The sequence below is a fragment of the Pogona vitticeps genome, chromosome 2 (assembly GCF_051106095.1).
Source record: "Pogona vitticeps strain Pit_001003342236 chromosome 2, PviZW2.1, whole genome shotgun sequence".
In the NCBI taxonomy this organism is placed as follows: domain Eukaryota; kingdom Metazoa; phylum Chordata; class Lepidosauria; order Squamata; family Agamidae; genus Pogona; species Pogona vitticeps.
In genome coordinates this window covers 9,524,529-9,547,515 of record NC_135784.1, presented here as the reverse complement: position 1 = coordinate 9,547,515, position 22,987 = coordinate 9,524,529, and the positions used below count along the sequence as shown (strand labels likewise).

Sequence of the window (22,987 nt, the reverse complement as noted above, 5' to 3'; positions counted from 1 at the left end):
ATAGGCTGACTGGGTTGGGAGTTGGGGGCACCGCTTTACGGTGGTTCCGCTCCTTCCTGGCTGACCGTGTCCAGAGGGTGGTGCTGGGGGATAGTTGTTCTGCCCCATGGCAGTTATGTCATGGGGTTCCTCAGGGCTCGATACTGTCCCCCATGCTGTTCAACATCTACATGAAACTGCTGGGAGAGGTCATCAGGAGGTTTGGGCTGAGGAGTCAGCAATATGCTGACGATACTCAGCTCTACCTCTCGTTTTCCACCAAACCAGGTGAGGCAGTTTCTGTGCTGAACTCGTGTCTGGACCTGATAATGGACTGGATGAGGGTTAATAAATTGAAACTCAATCCAGACAAGACGGAGGTGCTGTTAGTGGGTGCTTCACCGGACAGGCTGGAGGGCCATTTCCCTGCCCTGAATGGGGTTACAGTCCTAAGGGACAGGGTCCGCAGCTTGGGGGTGCTCCTGGACCCCAGTCTAACACTGGAAGCCCAGGTGGACTCGGTGGCCAGGGGCGCCTTCCTTCAGCTGCGGAAATTATACCACCTACGGCCCTACCTGGACGAGCGGAGTCTCATGACAGTCACACATGCACTGGCAACATCCCGCATAGATTACTGCAATGCGCTTTACGTGGGGCTGCCTTTGAAGACAGTCCGGCAACTGCAACTGGTCCAGAATCGAGCTGCGCAGCTGGTGAGTGGAGCAGCCGCCAGGGAACATATCAAGCCGATTCTGTATAAGTTACATTGGCTACCAGTTGCTGCCCGGGCCCAATTCAAAGTGCTTGTTTTGACATATAAAGCCCTAAACGGCTTGGGCCCTGGATACCTGAAGGACCACCTCCTTCCATATGAACCTACCTGGCAGTTAAGATCTAGCCAGGGGGCCCTTTTGAAAGAGCCGTCCCTTAAGGAGGTAAGAGGGACGGCTTGTAGACAAAGGGCCTTTTCGGCAGCTGCCCCCAGACTATGGAATGCCCTCCCGACTGAGATTCGTCTGGCGCCAACGCTGATGACATTTCGGCGCCAGGTCAAAACCTTCCTGTTCCAGAAGGCTTTTAATTGAAATAATATCAACTGTGGGTGCTAATGGCAATTTTAATTGTATCTTAATTGTATTTTAATTATTTTATCTTTTACTGTATTGAATTTTAATTATTGTAAGCCACCCAGAGACCTCTGGGTAGTGTGGGCGGCATATAAATTAAATAAATAAATAAATAAATAAATAAATAAATAAATAAATAAATAAATAAATAAATAAATAAACAAACAAACAAACAAACAAACAAACATATAAACAACTAAATAAATAAATAAATAAACATATAAACAACTAAATAAACAACTAAATAAACAACTAAATAAATAAATAAATAAATAAATAAATAAATAAATAAATAAATAAATAAATAAATAAATAAATAAATTCCACAGTGATCTTTACCCTGGTGTGCTTGGGAAGAAAGTAAATGAAAAAGCAAAGGCCGAGGAGGTCTGTTCGGTGCACAGGCGGTTTGCGGTCAGGTGGGTGAGCTTTCCTTTATTAGGGTCAGCTGTGAAATTCCAGCCTGGTGTGCAAGCTTATTTAATTAATTAATTAATTAATTGCATTTCTACCCTGCCCATCTAAACCAAATCTAAATCTGAGCGGCATAGGAGTCCTCCAGAGCTCTTCATCAACCTACATGGTGCTTATGTCAGAGTGGCACAGTTTTTTTACCAGTGCCTGTTGCCGAAGATCCTTGTTCCAGTCCCAGCAGTCAAGAAAATCAGGGAGAGACATTAGATTTGTATCAACTAAATCTATTAACATTTATATATAGCTACAGCAGTGTAACAGTCCATAACCATCTGCATTAGCCAAGAGGGAAAAAAATCATTACCCAGTGTCCATATAGACTATCATACTGTCCAGTCGGTGGTCAGAGACCTGACGTCATCTTCATCCTTAACTTGTGTATTCCAGTGTCCTTGTCGGGGACACCTGCTGACACTTTGTATGTGATCTCTGTGCTGAGTGTTCGTGGCTGTAAAATTCAGGTTCTGTTTTCTTTGGCTTATTTTATATAACCTGACAGTGTGAATGTGGGATAGTGTGCTTCTGTAGCCACGATATTGCTGCATAATGTCATGCCTGTGTTGCCAGCAGGAGAAAAAGTTGCCAGGCTCCCCCTAGGAAAGGGCAGCCTGAATATTGACAGCAGGACTGGGAGCAGTGAAGATGGTCTACACAGGACACCCTCTCTTCTGCTCCCTGCCTTCCACACTTGTTGAAAAACAGCCCTGACCACTGCCTTGGGTTTGGGAGAGAAGCAGTGGACTGTTGGACTGTCAGCTTCTGGGATTTCCCCTTGTGGGGTGTTGCTCTGTGAACGGTAGTGGTGCTCGGGGACTCCTGCTCCACCCCTTGACCTCCTGGCCGCTGGAGTGTCTCCTGGTTCCATGGTTTCCCATCCTATTTCACACCATTACAAGACGGGGGGTACCTGGTGTGACAAACCCAGACCTACTGGGATATGCCACAGTTTCACTAAGCTGCCACCAACCATTCCCTATAAGAAGTCACACAGACCAGGGATGGATTTTTAACCAATAAAAGAATAAGGTTTATTTAAATACAACACACAGGGAAAATAAAATAATCAGGTGAATAAGATATAGTAACGTGGCTTATTCTCATTCATACATGCATACAGCTTGGTTCACACAGAACCCTTAACTTGAAGCACAGACCCTGAACCTATCAGTTCTGGCTAACCAACAGACACCTGAACCTATCAGGTTGGTACTCTGACACACAGTAGTACCCTGTCTGACACACAGACTCCCACACCAGCTTCTTCTTCCCAGCTGCTGCTTCTTCACATCCCAGCGTCTCCACTTCTCCACACAGGCTTCACCTATATATACAGTACAGCCCCTCCTCCTGATGTCCCACCTTCCACTCCCCATAGGATGGAACTTTCCCTCCAAACCCATGACAGACAGGTAACATCAGTGCTGTATGTAACACCTCCCCTCTTTATAAGTTGTTTTGTAGGGGGAAAGCTAAGGTGCTTTTTCCCAAAAAACAACCTGGATAAAACACACAACAACAGTTATACATACCATATCATACTTACTTATACTTACATTCTAAGTTAACCATAGCAATTAGGCATTTAAACATTTACCATATACATTACATCAATTTTACCTTTATTCATACAAACCTAGTTCAAAAAACAGGTACATTTAACTTTTTGTCATCAATATATATACATAGTCCATGTTTCTTTCGCCGTCTTCATTCTTCAGGTCTTCTTGACAAGGCGTCAGCAACACAGTTCACTGACCCTCTGACCACCTTCACTTCAAAGTCATAGTCCTGTAGGTTTAAAGCCCACCTCATAAGTTTGCTATTGTGGGTTTTCATTGTCTTTAACCATTGCAATGGTGAATGGTCAGTGCACAGAACAAAATGTCTTCCCCAGATGTAAGGCTTGGCCTTCTGGATCGCGTAGACTATGGCCAAACACTCCTTCTCCACGGTTGCCAAATGTCTCTCACCTTTTTGAAGTTTCCTACTCAGGTAGGACACTGGATGCTGGTCACCATTCTCATCCTCCTGGCACAGAACTGCTCCTACCCCGCTGTTAGACGCATCGGTGTAGATGATGAACTCCCGGTCGAAGTCTGGAGCCCGCAGGACTGGATACTGGACGAGCGCCTCCTTCAACCTCTGGAACGCCGCCTCACAGTCGCTGGTCCACGGGATGCGGTCATCAGCCTTCTTCCTCGTCAGATCGGTCAGCGGAGCCGCAATCTCGCTAAACCTCGGGATGAACTTTCTGTAGTAGCCCACCAACCCAAGAAATGATTTGACTTTTTTCTTGGTGTTGGGTCTGGGCCAATCACGAACAGCTTCTATTTTGGCCTCCAGGGGTTTTATCACTCCTCCCCCTACCATGTGACCCAAGTATTTTATTTCTGGGCTACCCAGCTGCAGTTTGTTCTCTTTGCAGAGCCTAGGCCAAAGCACTTCCTCCCCTGGGTTAAAGTGCCTCTCCCTGCCTTCCTGGTCATCCCAAGCTTTCTTTCTGACCTTTTGAGCTTGCAGGGTCTCTGCTGCTAGCTCTAGGTTTCTCTTTAGGTCCTTCCTTAAAGAGTCTATGTATGTCACAACGTCCTGTGGGTCATCCTGGGTGATCTGCTCCCAATTTTGTTTGATCAAATCAAGGGGCCCTTTCACCCTTCTCCCAAATAAAAGTTCAAACGGACTGAACCCGGTACTGGCTTGTGGCACTGATCGATAAGCAAACAAAAGGGATTGCAGCTTCTGGTCCCAATTGTTTGGATTCTCTGCCAAGTAAGCCCTAATCATGCGCATTAGAGTCCCATTGAACTTCTCAGTTAACCCATTACTTTCAGGATGATAGGCAGTGGTTTCCTTGTGCTTAATTCCACAGATTTGCCATAAGCGTTTCATGAGCTTTGATGTGAACGATGCGCCCAAATCTGTGATTATTTCTGAGGCAAATCCCATCCTGGACATATACCCCACCAAGGCATCTGCCACTGTGTTAGTTTCAATGTTAGTCAAGGGTATGGCTTCAGGGTACCTCGTGGCATGGTCCACAATGGTGAGAATGAACCTGTTCCCCCTCTTTGTGGCCTTGGGCAAAGGTCCCACAATATCCACCCCTATGCATTTGAACGGAGTGTCAATCACAGGCAAAGGGCACAACTTTGCTTTGGTCCTGTCTCGGCTATTCCCCTGCCTTTGACACACATCACATTGTTTACAGAACTCCCTGATCTGCTTCCCTATGTCAGGCCAGTAAAAATTCTGTGTGATTCTCTGCTGTGTTTTGTTCACCCCTAAGTGTGCAGCAAACATGTCAGAGTGCCCCCTTTGTAAGATCATGGGGCGATACTTTTCAGGTACCACCAGCTGACTTCTGATCCCATCTCCCCCTTTTGAGATATTCCTCAGGGTCTCTCTATATAAAATCCCCTTTTTCTCCAGAAATCTCACTGGGGTTTCAGGTGTTAGCTGGGCGTCAGTCACCTGTTCAAAACACTTTTGGAGAGTGGCGTCTGCCTTTTGCTCTTGTCCAAATCTGCTGTCTGTGGTTAAGGTTTCCACCACAGCTTCTGAACTCCCCTCTGCTTCCGTCTCTGGCTCATCATTACCCCCCTGAACTGTCCCCGTGGTGGCTTGTGAGCGTGTAATCACTAGCACCCGTTTCACATGTTCAGCCAGGTCATTTCCCACGAGCACGGCTGCTGGCAGAGTCGATGAAATTGCTAGCCGCCAAACTCCCCTCCAGCCTTGAAAGTTGACAGGTACCTCCGCTACTGGCAGGGAGATTACCTGCCCCTCAATCCCTGCCACCTTCATGCTCTCATTTGGGATTACATACTCCCTAGGAATAATATCTGGATGGCACAGGGTCACCTGAGAACAAGTGTCCCGCAGCCCCCGATACTGATGGCCAAGTATTCCTACGTCCACCCCTGCTGTTTCAAACAACTGGGAATCTGTTCTCACCAGCAGGCAGCGCCTGACCTCTACAAGAGGACCATTTTCCTCAGCCTGATCAGCAGATGTCACTGTTCCAGATTGAGTAGCCATGGCAACAGGCTCCCTCAGTGACAATGAGCCTTGCTCTTTCTGGACACAGAACACAGCTTTTGGCTTGGTCCCACTCGAATCCTGAGGCACAATTCCTTTTAGCTGCTTTAATTTCTCACACTCTGAGATTAGATGGCCCTTTCCCTGACAGAAATAACATTTTCTGGTGTATTTTGAGTCTTTCTCATCTTGTTTTGGTTTTCCCTCCAAAATCTGAGGTCTTGGTTTCATGTCTGAGGGCTTCCCTTCACCATGGGCCCCTCCCCCTTGCTGGCTTTTCCCTGGTCCCTGAGAGTACTTGCTGTAGGTTTCTTTGGGTTTACCTACAGATTTCCCCTCACCCAAGGGCTTTCTTATTTGCGAAATAAAATCTGCAATCTCGGCTGCTTCTGCCACAGATTTTGGTTTCCTTTCCCTCACCTGGAATTTCAGTTCCCCATGCAGGACTGAATAGAACTGTTCCAGTGCTATCAAGTCTTTAAGCTGCTGGTAGGTCTCTGTCCCCTCCTGAGATAGCCATTTCTCAAGCAGCCTCACCAATTGGGCCCCCACTTGGGTAAAAGTCTGCTCTGGTTTCTTTGTGAGGGACCTGAATCTTTGCCTCAGCTGTTCCGCATTTATCCCATGTCTTGCAAACACCAGCTTTTTAAACTCTGCAAAATCTTTCATCAGTTCCTCAGGCATCTCGGCATAGACCTCAGCCAGGCTACCACTGATTAAAGATCGCATGATGGTCATCTTCTCAGTTTCCCTCACTGAGAAGTCCACAAACGCTCTTTCCACTAAGGAAAAGAACACCTCAGGACAATCTCCCTTGTGGTACACAGGGAATTTCTTCAGGTCAGCTTTAGACAATTGGCCTCCCTCAGAATCCCTATTGTTATTATTGTTCTGATTCATCAGTTCCAGTTTTCTTAACTCAAACGCCATTCTTTCTTTTTCCAGAGCAATTTTCTCTCTCTCCTTCTCCATTTCCATTCTCTGTCTCTCTATTTCAAATTGCCTTTGTTTCTCTCTTTCCTCCCTTCTTTCTCTCTCTAATCTTTCCTCCACTTCAAATTGCCTCATCCTCAGTTCATGCTGTTGGGCTATGAGCAATTTTCTAAGTTCTGGGTTCTGTTCTCCCGTGCTGTCACCTTGCACTGAGCCAAATTCATCCTCAGAACCTTGGTCAACCTGGGGGTCTTTCACTTCACCCATTTCTGCCACTTGGCTTCGAGTCAAGGGCATAATCCCCCCTCAGAACAAGCTGCTTTAAAAAGTCAAGCCTCAAAATAAAACGACCACTTTTTTTTTCTTTTTTTTTTCTCTTTTGCCTCAGAACCAGCTTTCCCTATAGATTGCTGCTGTCCTTCAGCACTACTTGCAACTGTAGCGAGTTAGAGTCTACCCCCCTCTGCTGGGCCTCTCAGCAGGCAGGCTAGATCACTGCTACTACACAGTTTTGCCTCAGCTTTTTTCCCGCCAAAACCAGGCTGCCTCAGAGCACTCTAATCTAGTCCCCAATCTGAGGTTACCCGTTCTTCTACTAGTGCACCCCCCCGTGAGGTACACCTAGAAGATTACCTACGTGCTCTCAGATTGTCCCTGACTAGACCCCCCTTGCTCTGGGCACACTTGCCAAGGCTTTGCTGGACCACTGGACAACTGGACCAGTCGTATCCCACACGCTGGACACCAATCAATGTGACAAACCCAGACCTACTGGGATATGCCACAGTTTCACTAAGCTGCCACCAACCATTCCCTATAAGAAGTCACACAGACCAGGGATGGATTTTTAACCAATAAAAGAATAAGGTTTATTTAAATACAACACACAGGGAAAATAAAATAATCAGGTGAATAAGATATAGTAACGTGGCTTATTCTCATTCATACATGCATACAGCTTGGTTCACACAGAACCCTTAACTTGAAGCACAGACCCTGAACCTATCAGTTCTGGCTAACCAACAGACACCTGAATCTATCAGGTTGGTACTCTGACACACAGTAGTACCCTGTCTGACACACAGACTCCCACACCAGCTTCTTCTTCCCAGCTGCTGCTTCTTCACATCCCAGCGTCTCCACTTCTCCACACAGGCTTCACCTATATATACAGTACAGCCCCTCCTCCTGATGTCCCACCTTCCACTCCCCATAGGATGGAACTTTCCCTCCAAACCCATGACAGACAGGTAACATCAGTGCTGTATGTAACACCTGGCTCAGCAGTACTAGGAGAGAGAAGAACCTTTGAATCATCTTAGGTCACAAGCCAAAGATGAGCCAACAGTGTGATGTGGCTGCAAAAAAGGCCAATGCTATTTAGGTTGCATTAAGAGAGGGAGAGTCTCCAAATCCCATGAGGTGCTAGTTCCCCACTCCTTGGTAAATTTTATTTATTTATTTATTTATTTATTTATTTATTTATTTATTTATTCAATTTCTACCCCGCCCCTCTAGACAACGTCTACTCAGGGCGGCTTACAAACATTAAAACACATTAAAACAATGTAGAAAAATAACTAACATAATCCTCCTTGTTTCTGATATTAATTCTAGTACTTTTTATTAATCCTTGCTTTTTCATCACCATTTCAAAGTCTGTTAATTGTGTTTTTCCAGTTTTTTCAAATCTTTATTAGTTTCATCATAAAAAAATAATTTTAGGTAGCAACCCTTTGTTACACATTTCATAGTGTGTCAAATTAGGCTTTCCTTACTGTCCTCTCTTATGAATTATTTCATAATTTCCATATTTCCGTCTATTCTTTGTCCATTTTCTCTAATATATGTTTATGTTGTAAAATGTCAAGAAACATTTGATACATGGACACAAACAGTATCCTTGGTGGAAGTGTAGATGTTGCCCCTGTGGAAGGAATGAGAGAGAGCTGACAAACTCCGTGCTTTGTCTTTCTCTCCGGATGCAAAAACTTATGATAGGCGAACGGAATTAGAAAAATACTTTGTATTTAAATATTTAACTTAAATAGCTTAATGTCTGCATAACAGCATGTACAGAACATATGACTGTTTGCTCACGAACCCACTGTCAGCCTGACTGCCCTTAAGCTGCTTTTATACAAACTTCAGCCCCTACAATCGCAGGCGCCTGCCTGTGGCTACAGCAGCCTCAAACTTTCCCAGTAAATCAGCTTCAGGGGTTTAGGTGACTTACATGCAGTTTGTTTCTCCAGCTTTCCTATGTGAGTATGTTGAAGACTTTAATTTATTTATCCGTGTAAAAGGTAACGGTAAAGGTTCCCCTTGACAATTTTTGTCCAGTCGTGTTCGACTCTAGGGGGCGGTGCTCATCCCCGTTTCGAAGCCATAGAGCCAGCATTTTGTCCGAAGACAATCTTCTGTGGTCACATGGCCAGTGCGACTTAGACACGGAACGCTGTTACCTTCCCACCGAGGTGGTCCCTATTTATCTACTTGCATTTGCATGCTTTCAAACCTCTAGGTTGGCTGGAGCTAGGACAAGCGACGGGCGCTCTGTCTGTCACATGGATTCTATCTTACAGCTGAAGATCTACACACCTTACAGCACAGAGGGTTCTGTGGTTTAAGTGCCAGCACGTCCCAGTGTCCTTAGGTCACATGAAAGAACTCACACTGGTGAGAAACCACATAAATACATTGAATGTGGAAAGGGCTTTAGTTACAGTGATGCCCTTAGATTACATCAAAGGTTTCACACTCAGGAGAAACCATAGAAATGCATGGAATGTGGAATGAGCTTTATTAGGTGCTCCTGATAATTAAACAAGGCATAAGAAGCTCATTGAGTTTTGTGCTGGTTTCCAGTGGAAAGATTAAGCAACCAAAAGCTGACAGTGCAAAACAGAGAGAAAAAGAGAAAACATGGAGTGCATTTTGAAGTGCTACTTGTGATGTGTTTTACTTCTATCGTTAATTAACAGATAGCACAAAATAGACGTGGTACTTTTTGCTAAAAAAATGAGAATAAGCATATATTGTGCTATGGAAGCTTTTACAAAATTAGTGTATAAAGAAAAAGATGGATGTTCTAAGGCTAACTGTTGAAACAAAAGCAAGTAGTGAAAAGATTCGATCTTACAACTGCTTGGTCTTCTGACCCTGCAGCACAGGCTTCTGCGGCTTAGCCCGCAGCGCCACCACGTCCCTTTCTCCGTGACCTGATGCATAAAAATATTTTGGCATAATATTCCTGTATGTAACCTCCACCTCCTAGCTTCTTTGTAATCATATGTACCCTCTGTCATGATCAGCTTCCTCTAAAGGAATGCTTGACTGGTTGGACACAGAGTAATTGGACGTCTTTGCACCCTCATGCAGCTGGCTTGAGTCCTAGGTGACCTCAGCCAAGGCAAGCAACAAACTTCCTCTTACAAATCTGCCCTAAAAAGATACTTGCTCAACCTTAAGAAAAATCAATAAGAAATTACATATGAGCTTTGTAGCCCTTAGACCTACTTGGCTCAATAAGGTAGGACTCAGTAGCTTACTGTGGCCTTGCTTTCCCCTCAGGGTATTACTAAGACAGCTTCACTGTTCAAGAGACCAAAAGATTTTATAATTATTATTTTTATTGAAAAAATAAAGATTTACAGAATAAAGTCAGTTTGATGCAAAAGCATAGCATATTACCGTTTTCAAGGCTTGATATAAAATAGAAATAAAGCAGTAATTCCCTTTAATTACAATAGCTCTAAAAATTTCTAAAAGCTTTCTTAAGGTAGGCAAAAGGCATAAAGCCCCCCTTCCTTACTTCCTTGTCTCCCTACATCTCCCTCAGTCCTTTGCCTGCACTGGGCAGCAGGCAAACAGACCTAGGAAAACTATGATGGAAAAATAGGAGAAAAATTGTAGAACAAAAGAAGGAATCTCTGCACATAGTAAAATTCCTTTTTCAAGCTTCTTTGGAACCACCCTTCTCCTCCGCCTCTCAAGCTGTCATCCAATCACAACATAAGGTTATGGAAACAGTCCCTCCCTCTCTTCTCATGAGAAACAGGTGTTGTTTTTCTCAGTTTATCGCCTTCTACACCACAACAAGTGTCTGGTCTTCTTATCTTGTAATGGCTTGTCCAGGCCTAAAGGAAAAGCATTCCCACAGCTCTCTGGAAATACACTCCCAGCATGCAAAATCATTTATACAGAGAACCAATATGGAATCCATTTTACATTGTTCACATCTACATATCCCATCTTCTTTGCTCTATTTAAATATTTTATTTTTAAACTACTAGGAATAGGGTAGGGAATATAAAAGGAAAAAGGAAGTGTAAGGGATGGGGAAAGGGTTTTAAGGATAGGAGAACACAGAGTATACAGTCATCCAATCTATTCATATTAGGTATACATGCATCTGATCTATTCATTTTTCAATGCAAAAAACAACTTTATATTCTTTTAAATATATATACTGTTTGGTTATCCTCTAAATATCAGCTTATATTCATGTTTTAATTTAAATCTAGGTTATTCCAACTCTATCAAGAAATCAAGACCAATTATAAAATACATCCCCTCTTTCAATTTCCTTCTGTCTTGGAAAGACATCCATTTCTAGCACTTCCCATATTTTCTCAGTAGCCTTCTCTTGTTTCTGTGACTGGATTTTCTTCCAGTTTTGGGGAGATAAAATTGAATCCAGGACAGTAGTCTGATTTTTAACATCACCTTTTCTGACTATTATAGCTGAGTAGCTCACAGGATAACTCTTAATCTCAGCTATGTTACCTGGCATCGCTTTCAATAAAAACTATTTTGGAGTTAATACAGTTTCATTTAACTGTTGTTTAACCTCTGATGGTTTCCCTTTCATCAGGTCTTCTACCTGGTTGAGGCGCTCATTTACCTGCTGAAATCTTGTTATTATTGTCATTTGCATGGTAACCAGCCATTCTTTATCTGTCAAAATTAGAGAGAAAAATCCAGACTGCACAGCATTGACAAGATTTCAGTCCCTTGAAGCCTGTTGAGTAGTATTTCCTCTGGGATTTTTTCCCCAGAAACACAATTTTTTTCCATCTCATGGTCTATCTCAGTGGTTCTTAACCTTTTTGAAAGAAACGCCCCCTTGAGCCATTGAGGAAGTTATCATCGCCCCCCTCTTATTTCTTATTATATCTTTTTATTTATTTATTTATTTATTTATTTATTTATTTATTTATTTGTTTGTTTGTTTGTTTGTTTGTTTGTTTGTTTGTTTGTTTGTTTGTTTGTTTGTTTGTTTATTTATTTAAGACATTTAATCCCTGGGGGGCATTATCGCCCAGGTTAAGAACCACTGGTCTATCTCACTGACCTTGAGCCAGCCTGTTAATTATAAACTTGCTGTTTAAGAGTCAGTTCGCTTTGAAGAAACAGGCTGGCAGGCACAGCTCACCGCTTCCTCTCTCTTCTTTCAGTCAAGTATTTTCACTTTAATTTCTTTTACATCTTACTGAGGTTATTCATAAATCAAAGACTTACTTTGTTATTGTATATTTTCGGCCGTATTTTTGTTCTCCTTCCTCGGGAATTTGGGGATGGAGTTTCTCACAGCTTTCTGCCATAAAATGGACTCCGGTCTGTGCTCGGGTGAATTTCCAGAGGGAAGAAAGTTCCGGTTGCTGCCAAATCGTCTACCATCTGGGCTCACCATCTGCTTCAAGGTGACCTTTTCCTGGCCTCCCCTTTGGTCCCGCCCTTTCTAGAGGGACCCCAGACTGCGCAGTTCCAACTTTTCCCGGGAGCTGCTGGCTTGACTGCAATCAAGCTCCGCCTTCTACATATCCCATCTTCAATACATGATTTAAACCACATAAATTAACCCATGACACCCTCAAAATACATATTCACCAATGTGTGATCTGCTACTTTTATTAACCCTACGTTTGTCTTACAAACTCTAAATCACAATCACTAGATGCAAATATATATAATCTATCCGAAAATAACTTTTATGTGCTGATGAATACAAAGTAAACTTCTTTACATCTCCTTTCACTTCTCTCCAAACATCTTGCATGTCATTTCTTTTTATCAGTTTATTTCATATTGTAATATTATACTTTCTTTCATCCTTGGTAGGGTTTAACTTATCTTCCTCTTCATCCATTAACATTTATTTATGAAGACTTTGAACCATTCCATTTTAGCATCATATCTCCATTTGGTTCCATACTCTGATGACATACCCCAGCAAAGCAACACCCAATAATAACAAATCCTCAAACATGAAGTATTTTCCTTAAAAAAAAAACCTAACCCATAAACCCTCACCACTACATTTAATAATATTTTCCCCCTCTTTTCGGTAAGATCCTACCTGGCCATGGTTAAGTGCGAAGGCCTGCACCTTGGAAAAAGAAACAAATTGCACAGTTACAAGGTGGGGGATACATGTCTCAGCGAAACTATGAGCAAGAGGTGACAGAGTTGGTAGTGTGCCAAAGCTTTGTCCTTATCCAGTCCAATGGTCATGCACAGCAATATCAACAGAGTTCAGTCCATAAATCAGTTCAGTAGTCAATGGCCTTGTAAATCCATCCAGCAGCATTTCTTCTTATCCATGATCCACATCACACCACGACGCCACGAGGTTGTGTGTGCTGAGACTGCTGGCTTTATTCCAGCTTCATCCAATCCTTGGTTTTCTCTCACAGCTCTTATAGGTTTCACCACATATATCTTGTATCTTCACAGCTGTATAAATCATTATTTTTCAGGCTTTCTTTACATATATCCTTACAATTACTTACAATATTTCAGGCTCTTTACAACTAGTTTCACAAAACTGTATTAATTCCCATCAGGTTCTTATCAGACCTGTCAATCTCCGCCAATTGTTCATGCAGTTTTGTTTACATGTATACTTTCTTAAATCATTTTTCATTTTTAAATTACACATATACATAATCATTCTTTATTTTATTCCTAACATAATACAGTGGTGCCTCGCTTAGCAATCGCTCAGTTTAGTGACCAAATGAATTAGGAACACATTTTTTGCGATCGCAAAAGCGATCACTTTGCGATGTTCCCTATGGGGTATTTTCGCTTTGCGATGATTGATTCCCTGCGATCTTCGCAAAGCAACCCTTTTCAAACAGCTGATCGGTGGATTCAAAACGGCCACTGGGAAAAATCATGGCCACCCGCTATTTTCTGGGATGGATTCCTTGCTTTAGAGGCAGCGAAAATGGCAGCGCTATGGAGGATCTTCACTGAACTGTGAGTTTTAAGCCCATAGGAACACATTAATCGCCTTTCTTTGGGTTTTTTATTTTTGCATTGCGACATTTTTGTTTAGCAGCAATTTTTGCAGAACGAATTAACGTCACAATGTGAGGCACCACTGTACATGAATGTTCATGTTTTGTTGGTCCAAGTACTTTGGTCATATAATCAGCAACATTATTCTTTGTTGCACAATAAATCAGCTTTATCAAACCCTTTTCTATGATCTGTTTTACATTTTGGTATCTAATGTCTGTGTGTTTAGACCTATTCTTAATACCTGGAGATGTTGCCATTTGAATCACTGCTTGATCATTTATTTCTATGGGTTCATTTGTATCAATCCCTATATCTTTTGCTAGCTGTTTATAAAATACTAGGTCTGTGCACAGTTCTGAAAGTGTGGTGTACTCTGATTCTGCAGAAGATAGAGAAATGAACTTTTATCTAGCAGTTTTCCAATTAATCAGTGCCTTACCTAAATGAACCGTCATACCAGATGTTGACCTTCTAGTATTTTCATCGTTACCAGAGTTGGCATCAGCATAAGCAGTTAATAATAACTCTCCTTTTGGTTCTAAGTATAATTCCTTGTCTTTTGTTTCCTTTAAATATCTGAGACACGTTTTGCAGCCTGCCAGTGTCTCTCACTTGGTTTGCTTACATTACAGGATAATAGGCTTGTAGCTATGGAAATATCTGGTCTGGACCAACAAATATAACAAACTTCCTATTAAAGATCTATACAATTCTGAGTCACACTCAGGACCTGTAAATGATTCTTTCTCAAATTCAATCGTCATGTGTGTTAACTTCTTTACAATTTTCCTTATTGTATTGTTTTAGAAGTTTCAATATTTTGGTTTTCTGAGATATCTTAAATCCTTTAGAGTATTTCTCAATTTCAACTCCTCAATAGTTACTGATCCAGATCTCTTAGATTGTAATTTTTCTTTAGCATTTTTATAATTTTTTCAGCAGATTTCGCATTTTTAGTAAATATTGCAATATCATCTACAAAAATTAGAATAATTGCTTGTTCATCTTTCTTAATAAACATGGATCTGCTATCCCTTGCAGAAACCCATTACTCTTGAGTGTTTTGGAAAGATGCTGGTTCCATTCATATCCACTCTGCTTTAATCCATACAAACTCTTCTTTAGTATCCAACATTTACCTACAGTGGTGCCTCGCTTACCGAGTGCACCGTAGAGCAACGAATCCGCATAACGAGAATCCACATAATGAGCGACGAATCCGCAAATGCAATCGCATACCGATGGCCTCTATGGGGAAAAATTGCTCTGCGAAGATCGGTAAGCGTTTCGCTTACCAACCTTCGCTTTGTGACCCGCGGTCAGCTATTCGGCGGCTCCAAAATGGCCACCGGAAGCCCTGAAATGGCCGCGTGCAGCGTTTTTGCGCCCTCCCCTCGCTTAACGAGGGCGTGAAAATGGCTGCCGGCCATAGGAAAACATTGCTGAATGGTGAGTAAAGGAGCCTATTGGAACGCATTAAACTAAGTTTAATGCGTTCCAGTGGGTTTTTTAGTTCCGTTCAGTGATGTTTCGCTATAGCGAAGGTTAATCCGGAATGGATTAACCTCGTTATTCGAGGCACCACTGTATTATTTATGCTGGGTGGTGTTTTCATATAAAATTTATGTTGAAGATTAGCATATAGGTACACAGTTTCAATATCAATATGCCTTGACACTAAGTTATGTTTTGCAGCATAAGTTAATACAAATCTCAGTGTTTCAGGCCTCAAATCAGGTGAGAATATCTGATCATAGTCATTAGATGTCTGTGAATAGCCTTTAGCTACTAATCTAGCTCGGTACCTCAGATTCCCATCTGCATCAACTTTTCTTTTAAATATCCACCTGCATCCTATTACTTTAGTGTTAGCAGGTTGTTCTATTTCTTCATATACATTAAGTTTCTTTAGTAAATTCAATTCCTTCTCTATTTCTTCTTTCCATTTCTCCTGTTCTAATTTAGGCATATTGCATATTTCTTTATATGTCTGTGGCTCAGTTACATTCAGACAGTAATATGTCCCAGGTTTAAATCGATCAGGGGGTCTGTGCTCCCTGGCAGATCTCCTTGGAATTACTCTCCCCTCCTCCTGAGTTTCCCTCTCCTCTGAAGTAGAAGGGATTTCTTGGTCTGGCTGTAATTCAACAGGTTCACTTTCTTGCTTAATTTCCTGTTCTGGTTGTAAATTTACTCTTTTCTTAGTTTCCCTGTTCTCTTGCATGTTTGGGATATGGATGATTGTTTCAGGTGGTAAACTAATTTTATCCCAGTATGCATGTTCATTAAAAGATGCACTACTACTTATAATTACTTTGTTAGTATTAGGTAGACCAAATCTAAATGCTTTCTTGTTTTGTTGATAGCCAAGAAAATACATTAGTTTTGCCTTCCTGTCAACTTTCTTCCTTGTTTCTTTAGGAATGTTCACCCATGCTGGTGATCCAAATACATGTAAACATTTTAAATTTTGTTTTCTCCCTGTCCAAATTGTGTAGGGAATATTATTTATTCCTGTATGCCACAGGTTATTCATATAAAATTTCGCACAAAGAACAGGTGTCCCCAATATTTATCAGATAGTTTGCTACCTCTTGGCATTGCCTCTGCCATATTCTGTAGTGTTTGGCCTCTCCTTCAATAAATGCATTTTGGGTTAGGGTATATAGTCCCATTTTTATTCAAAATTGATTGGAACTTAGCATTAGTAAATTCTGTTCCATTGTCAGTCTGGATTTGTTTCACTTTCTTTCCAGTTTTCCTTTCCACAAATCTCAACAATTTTTCAAATTCTACATTTATTTATTTATTTATTTATTTATTTATTTAGTTAGTTAGTTAGTTAGTTAGTTAGTTAGTTATTTCATTTATACCCCGCCTATCTAGTCAGTTAAGACCACTCTAAGCGGCTTACAACACAGACTAAAAACAAACTTATATCACATAACAGATTTACAAAATTAAAAGATAGCGAGAAACAGGGTATATTATAACAGAAAGAAAAAATAATAATTAGACATTAGATGGAAGGGGGGAAGGCCTGCCTGAACATCCATGTTTTGAGTTGTTTCTTGAAAATACCCAGTGAGGGAGCTGCGCGAATGTCAGAAAGTAAGTTGTTCCACAGGTGAGGAGCCACCGCCGAGAAGGCCCGGTTTCTTGTTTTCTCCTTCCGGGCCTCCCTTGGCATCAGGCTCCTCAGCCTCACCTCCTGACTCGCCCGGATGACATGGATAGATCTTGGTGGGAGTAAGTGTTCCGTCAAGTATCGAGGCCCTAAACCGTTTAGGGCTTTAAACGTAAGCGTCAAAACCAAATGGGCGGCCAATGCAGCGTGGCCAGAATAGGAGAAATGTGATGATATCTTCGTGCTCCACTTAGGAGTCTGGCCGCTGCATTCTGCACCACTTGGAGTTTCCACGTCAGCCTCAAAGGTAGCCCCACGTAGATCGCATTACAGTGGTCTAATCTTGAGATTATGAGCGCATGGACCAGGGTGGTGAGCGCCCCCACATTGAGATAGGGTCGCAGTCAGGCTATCCGCCAGAGATGAAAAAAGGTGGTGCAGACCACCGACGCCACCTGAGTCTCCATGGAGAGCGCTGGGTCCAGATGGATCCCCAGACTGCGAACCCCACTCTTTGCAGCAAGGGTCACCCCCCCAAATGAGAGGGAGTCGCCCAAGCCGCCAACAGTGGGGGCACCCACCCTCAAGACCTCCGTCTTGTCCGGGTTCAGCCTCAGCCCATTCTCCTGCATCCATTTCAGTACGGCCCCCAAGCAGCGCTGAAGGGAGATGACAGCATCACCTGCAGTTGGTGAAAAGGAGATGTAGAGCTGGGTGTCATCCACATACTGATGACACGACGCCCCACATCCCCTGATGACGCCACCCAGCGGCCTCATAAAGATATTAAACAGCATTGGGGAGATAATCGACCCCTGTGGAACCCCACAATTGAGACTCCACGGGGCTGAGACACTCTCCCCAAGCTGTAATCTCTGGGGACAGTCCTCCAAGAAGGAACGGAGCCAGGCAAGCGCCAGGCCACCAATTCCCAGCTCGGAGAGCCCCAGAAGGATACCGTGGTCGATGGTATCAAAGGCCGCTGAGGTCTTTGCACCTGGTCTTCTTCTGGTTTCAAGACATTGCATCATCTCCAGAGTGATTCAGCATTCTCACATCTGTGCACAATGGCAGCTCGTTAATGATACACTTATACATGTTCAGGCCTATAACATTTCTATATTCTGACACCCCTCCTAATTTTTATGCCTGAACATAACAAATTCTCATCTCATTTACACATTTCTCATGCTTCTCTGTACATAAAGGCTTAGTCAGTACGTCTGCTATGTTGTCTTCAGTCACTTTTATTGCACCACTTGTTTCATTCTTTAACTATATATTTTCTAACTTTCATTTAAACACACATTTGTTACCTGTAACCTCTGTGTTCTGCAGGTAACTTTGCTTCTGTAAGCACCTTCTGCTTCTCCATGGATTTCATTTCCTCATCCATGGCATCTAGCCATTTTCTCTTTTCAAAATCAGGAAGTTCCATAACCTCTTTGTAATTTCTGGGTTCAACATAAACATGACAGACTCTCACTCCACCCACTCCAAATCTCTTGGGTGGCACACCCTTGTTTGTCCTTTCAGACCTCCTGGGACCCTGTGTTTCTGTCTCTATCTCTGACTGGCTAATATGTCTTTCTTCGTGTTCTTCATGTTCTTCATCATCTTCATCAGCAGAGGAATTCGTGTCTTGTTCATATGTTTCTGTCTGTCTAAGCTGACTTCTGCTGTCATTTAATGGGATATATATTTGTGAATTCGCATGTACCTTATCCCAATTCTCTCCCTCATTGAAGCTAGCAGACCTGGATATCACTATGTTTCTGTTACCATCCACAAACCTATATGCTTTTGATCCAGGCTCAACCTAGGAACCTCATTTTCTTTGTTTTAGCTTTACCTTTTCTCCTTAGCTGTTTTGGCACGTGTACCCATGCAGCACAACCAAATACCCTTAAGTGCTTTAACGAAGGTTCCTTCCCAAACAGCATGAAATATGGGGTCTGATCTACGGCAGATGACCAAATTCTGTTCACCAAAAAATTCGACGTCTTCAGGGCCTCGGCCCAGTACCCATGATGCATCCCTGCGTCCGCTAGCAGTGCATCCTTCATTTCCTGGAGCACCCCATTTCTCCTTTCAGCCACACCATTTTGAAATGGACTATATGGGCTAGTTTTTCTGTGTCTGATTCCTGTGCACTCTAGCCACCTTTGAAATTGTGTGCTCATGAACTCTGAACCTCTATAAGACTGCAATTGCGCCACCTGGTGGCCAAAGCGTCGTTCAATTGATTTCACCCAATTTTTAAATGTCTGAAAGACCTCTGTTTTTTATTTCAGTGTAAAACAGAACGAAAAGCGTGTATTTTTACCACTATCACCAGTGCAAATTTTGCCCCTCCTAATGAGGGTGGAAATGGCCCTATCAGATCAGCATGTACCAATTCAAAAGGCCTGCTTGTCTCTCTGAGACTCTGTTTCCCCTTTGGAGCCACATGTGTTTTACATTGTTTACAAACTTGGCAATCCAAGTAATTTTTACAATCTTTTATGTTCACACCTCTAGCCATGTTCTTCATTCTCTGCACAGTTTTAAAGTTCACATGACCCAGTCTCCTGTGTAGTAAGTGGATGCAACTGTCATGTTGGGGTTTGTTTTTATGTACCATGTGCGTGTCTCTATGTGTTCTGCTTTTTAACACATATAAATTGTCCTCTTGCTTTGCTCTTGCAACTACTCTGTTATTTTTCTTAATTATACATTCCCCTTTTTCAAACATCACACAAAACCCTTGTCTGTCAAGGGCTAAGACGCTTAAAATGTGATAGTCAATGCTGGGAACCAGTAAAACGTTACTTATCTCTTCCTTCAGACTGGGAACATACACTTTCCCTTGTGCTTCAACGTCTGTTTTCTGTCCATTTGCCAGCGTCACATTCCTCAGCTCCGTCCTCCCTAGAAGAGAAAACATCTCTAAATCATTAGCGAGGTGATTTACAGCTCCTGAGTCTATTAACCACTCAGCTGTGTTTGCGACCTTGGACGCCTTATTTCTTGTTTTGTTAATTGCTTTCCTGCTGCCGCTTTCTGCAGAGCGTCTGTAATCTGCTGCTTTTCTGCTGTTTGAAGGCGTCTCTCCTATCCACATTTAAAACAGGCTTTAATCATCATGCCACGTCCACGCTGCTCTCTGTCTGTAGCTGGTGTCCTTCTTCTCATGCTGCCGTCCGGAGTCTGTCTCCGTCTCTCCCGGTCAGCTCCCACATGGCTTCCTTCAGCAGCCTGGAATCTCTCCTTCTAGTGATCCTCTTCCTGCAAGATTCTACTTGTAACATACTCAAGAGTTAGTTGTGTGTCAGGCAGATTTTCCAAACTTGTAATAAGCATATTAAATTCAGGATATAAACCGCTCAGAATCAAGAAGACCTTCTGCTCCTCTGGAAAATTAACGTTCATTAATTGCAGTTCATTGAACAGCCCCTTTATGGTTTGTAGATTCTTAGAGGCACTTTCCCCAGACTGCATCTGGCACTTATACAGCCTTCTGGTTGTGCCTGCTGTTTCTCTTCCCAGATTGCCTTGGCTGTGGTCAGTCCTTGTATATGCATTAACTGTTCATCTTCAAGGGACAAAATGAGGGTACTCAAAGCCCTCTGATGCTCTTCCTCTTGCTCCTCTGTTAATTGGGCTGGAGGATTACTCACATATGACCATAAAGACTCTCTTCGTAACAGCATCTCTGCTTTCACTGCCCATGTTCTATAGTTTTTGTCATTCAGCCTGTTTATGGCTAATCCCCCTATGCTTCCTGCGCTGTACGACATCCTGCCTTCTCTTGCAGTTCTCTGTTTCCTTTCCCCTCCTGGGCTAACAGATGAACTGTCTTCTCCCAAATCTTCTATTTCACTGCCACTTTCGCTCTCCTCCTTCATTTATATACTTCACCCATGTTACTCACCACCGTCTTGACTTTATCTGGCTTGCGCAGCACACGTTGCTGAGCCCATGACCTCTTGCAGGGTTTTGGCGACAGTAGAAATACGCAGAGTTATTGAAGACACTTACAAGTTCTTCTTTGTTGCAAGATGGTTGTATTTACAAGTATTTACAGATATTAACAGGCAGGCATCTTAACAGCATGGCAGGAACTCTTTATAAAATTGGACAGCATGCATGGCAGCAAGTGGTGGTGGAGGAAGAGAAAGACACAAAGACACAGTCCACTTATATACATGTACATGGCATATTTTGTTCAATCAGAAGACAGATGACTTCATCCTTTGCACCTGGTCTTCTTCTGGTTTCAAGACATTGCATCATCTCCAGAGTGATTCAGCATTCTCACATCTGTGCACAATGGCAGCTTGTTAATGATACACTTATACATGTTCAGGCCTATAAAATTTCTATATTTTGACATTTAATAGTTGTAATATGGTCGATAGTCTTTTTATTCTTTAGAAATAAATATTTTTTTGAAAAAAAGAGAGAGAAAGCCCCCATAAACTCCCCTCCAACCCCAGCCATCTCCTGCCTGATTTAGGGGCCCTGAAAGGCAGCAAAAGCTGGCCTGTGCAAAATGGGACAGGATGGAATCCAGCTCCTGTCCAGGTGGCCTGAGAATGGCCATCTTCCAGGAAGGTCTCCAAACCTGGACAAAGGGAGAGATGAATTTTCCCTCAGGGCCTGCTTTGGGATTTGAACTGAGAAGGGAAGGGCTTGGCGAGTTTTAGTAGCCGCTCATTTTTAAAAATTTCTCATTGGCCACATTCATGGTTTCTACCCCAAGGCAATTGATGCCATGTGGAGGAAGAAGGGAGTGGGCTTGGATGCCAACTCTTTGTGTGAATGTCGTTCCTAACTCAGACAGGACCTTCCACACCTGGCTCAGTATTGAGTCTGATCCTTAGGAGCACAACCAATATCTTTGCACAGTGGAGCATGACAGCTTGCACAGGGATCCTGACCCAGCTGTGGAGAAGCCTGGTAAGAACCAGGATGGGACGAGGAGGAAGGCTAGTTGAAGGCCAGTATCTTGCGGGAGGGGTGTCTCTTGTACACCTGGTTGCAGAACTGGATGTGCCATAAGCCATGCAATGGACACACACCTTCCTGAACGGAGAAAATGATTATCTGTCTGAAGTAAATGGAACAGGGTTTTGGGCTAGGACATTCAGGATGGCTCCGTGGATGGGAATACTGGAAAAGTACTGAATGTGGATCAGAACGAAGGTCATCTTTCTGGCCCTCGCATTTGGTCCAGGCAGTGATCAGCCACCTGCCCCAGCGGGAAACCCATCAGAAGGTAGGGCGGGCAGGTGGTTGCACTCCCAATCCTGTTCCTTATTGTAGTAAAGTGCACTCAAGGAGGCACCTTGAATCCCTGAGGAATTCAGCTCATCCAAAAATTCCTCTGACAAGCCTACTCTAAATGCAACTTATTGTAGCAGAGCAAGGCACTGAGAGAAGCTGCCTTTCTATCAATAGAGTTTATGAAGGAGCTGATTCCCTAAATCCCAGTTAATTCAATGGTCATACTCTAGCAGGATTTACTGTACTAAGCAACTGGGTGGTAGCCTGTGGATCATATTCCACAACAAGTGGTATTGGTCAGTTTACAACCTAATCATTAACCGCCATCCTGACTGGTGAGGGTGGACACCGCCAAACCACTCTGCATTTATTTCCTTGCAACTATAGAAGCAATCACTGCATCTTGTGGTCTAGTTGTGTCTGTACTTCCCAGACCATCTGACTGGAAGGGGGTCTCCAACTGTGTGGGCATCTTGAGAAACCGTTCTGCCCAGCTGTGGCACACAGAAGGCCTTTGCTGGGTGTGGGGCTGAGGGTGGGGGAGGCAGGCTGGTCCTCTGAAGGGCACCACCAGCACCATCAAGGAGAGTCTAAGTACATCAATGTTGTCACTACTGGAAGACAACTGATCCACCAGGGTCCTGCCAAAAGCCCTCTCCGAGAGGTTGGTCCATCTCTCCCTTTCACTATTCAGCTAGCGTGCCTCTCTCCTCCCTGATCTTTCACCTCC

General features: G+C 43.0%; 2 protein-coding genes across 2 annotated transcripts in view; both read right to left on the bottom strand.

Moving 5' to 3' along the window:
- Window positions 1–22,987, bottom strand: part of LOC140703737 (uncharacterized) — a 465,058-nt gene that overhangs the window by 424,599 nt on the left and 17,472 nt on the right. The window lies entirely within an intron of this gene.
- LOC144587340 (uncharacterized) overlaps window positions 2,576–22,987 on the bottom strand; it is a 103,338-nt gene continuing 82,926 nt past the window's right edge. The window contains exon 2 of the mRNA XM_078387384.1: window positions 2,576–3,213. The gene's annotated coding sequence lies outside the window, so the exon portion shown is untranslated. The remainder of the gene's footprint in view (window positions 3,214–22,987) is intronic.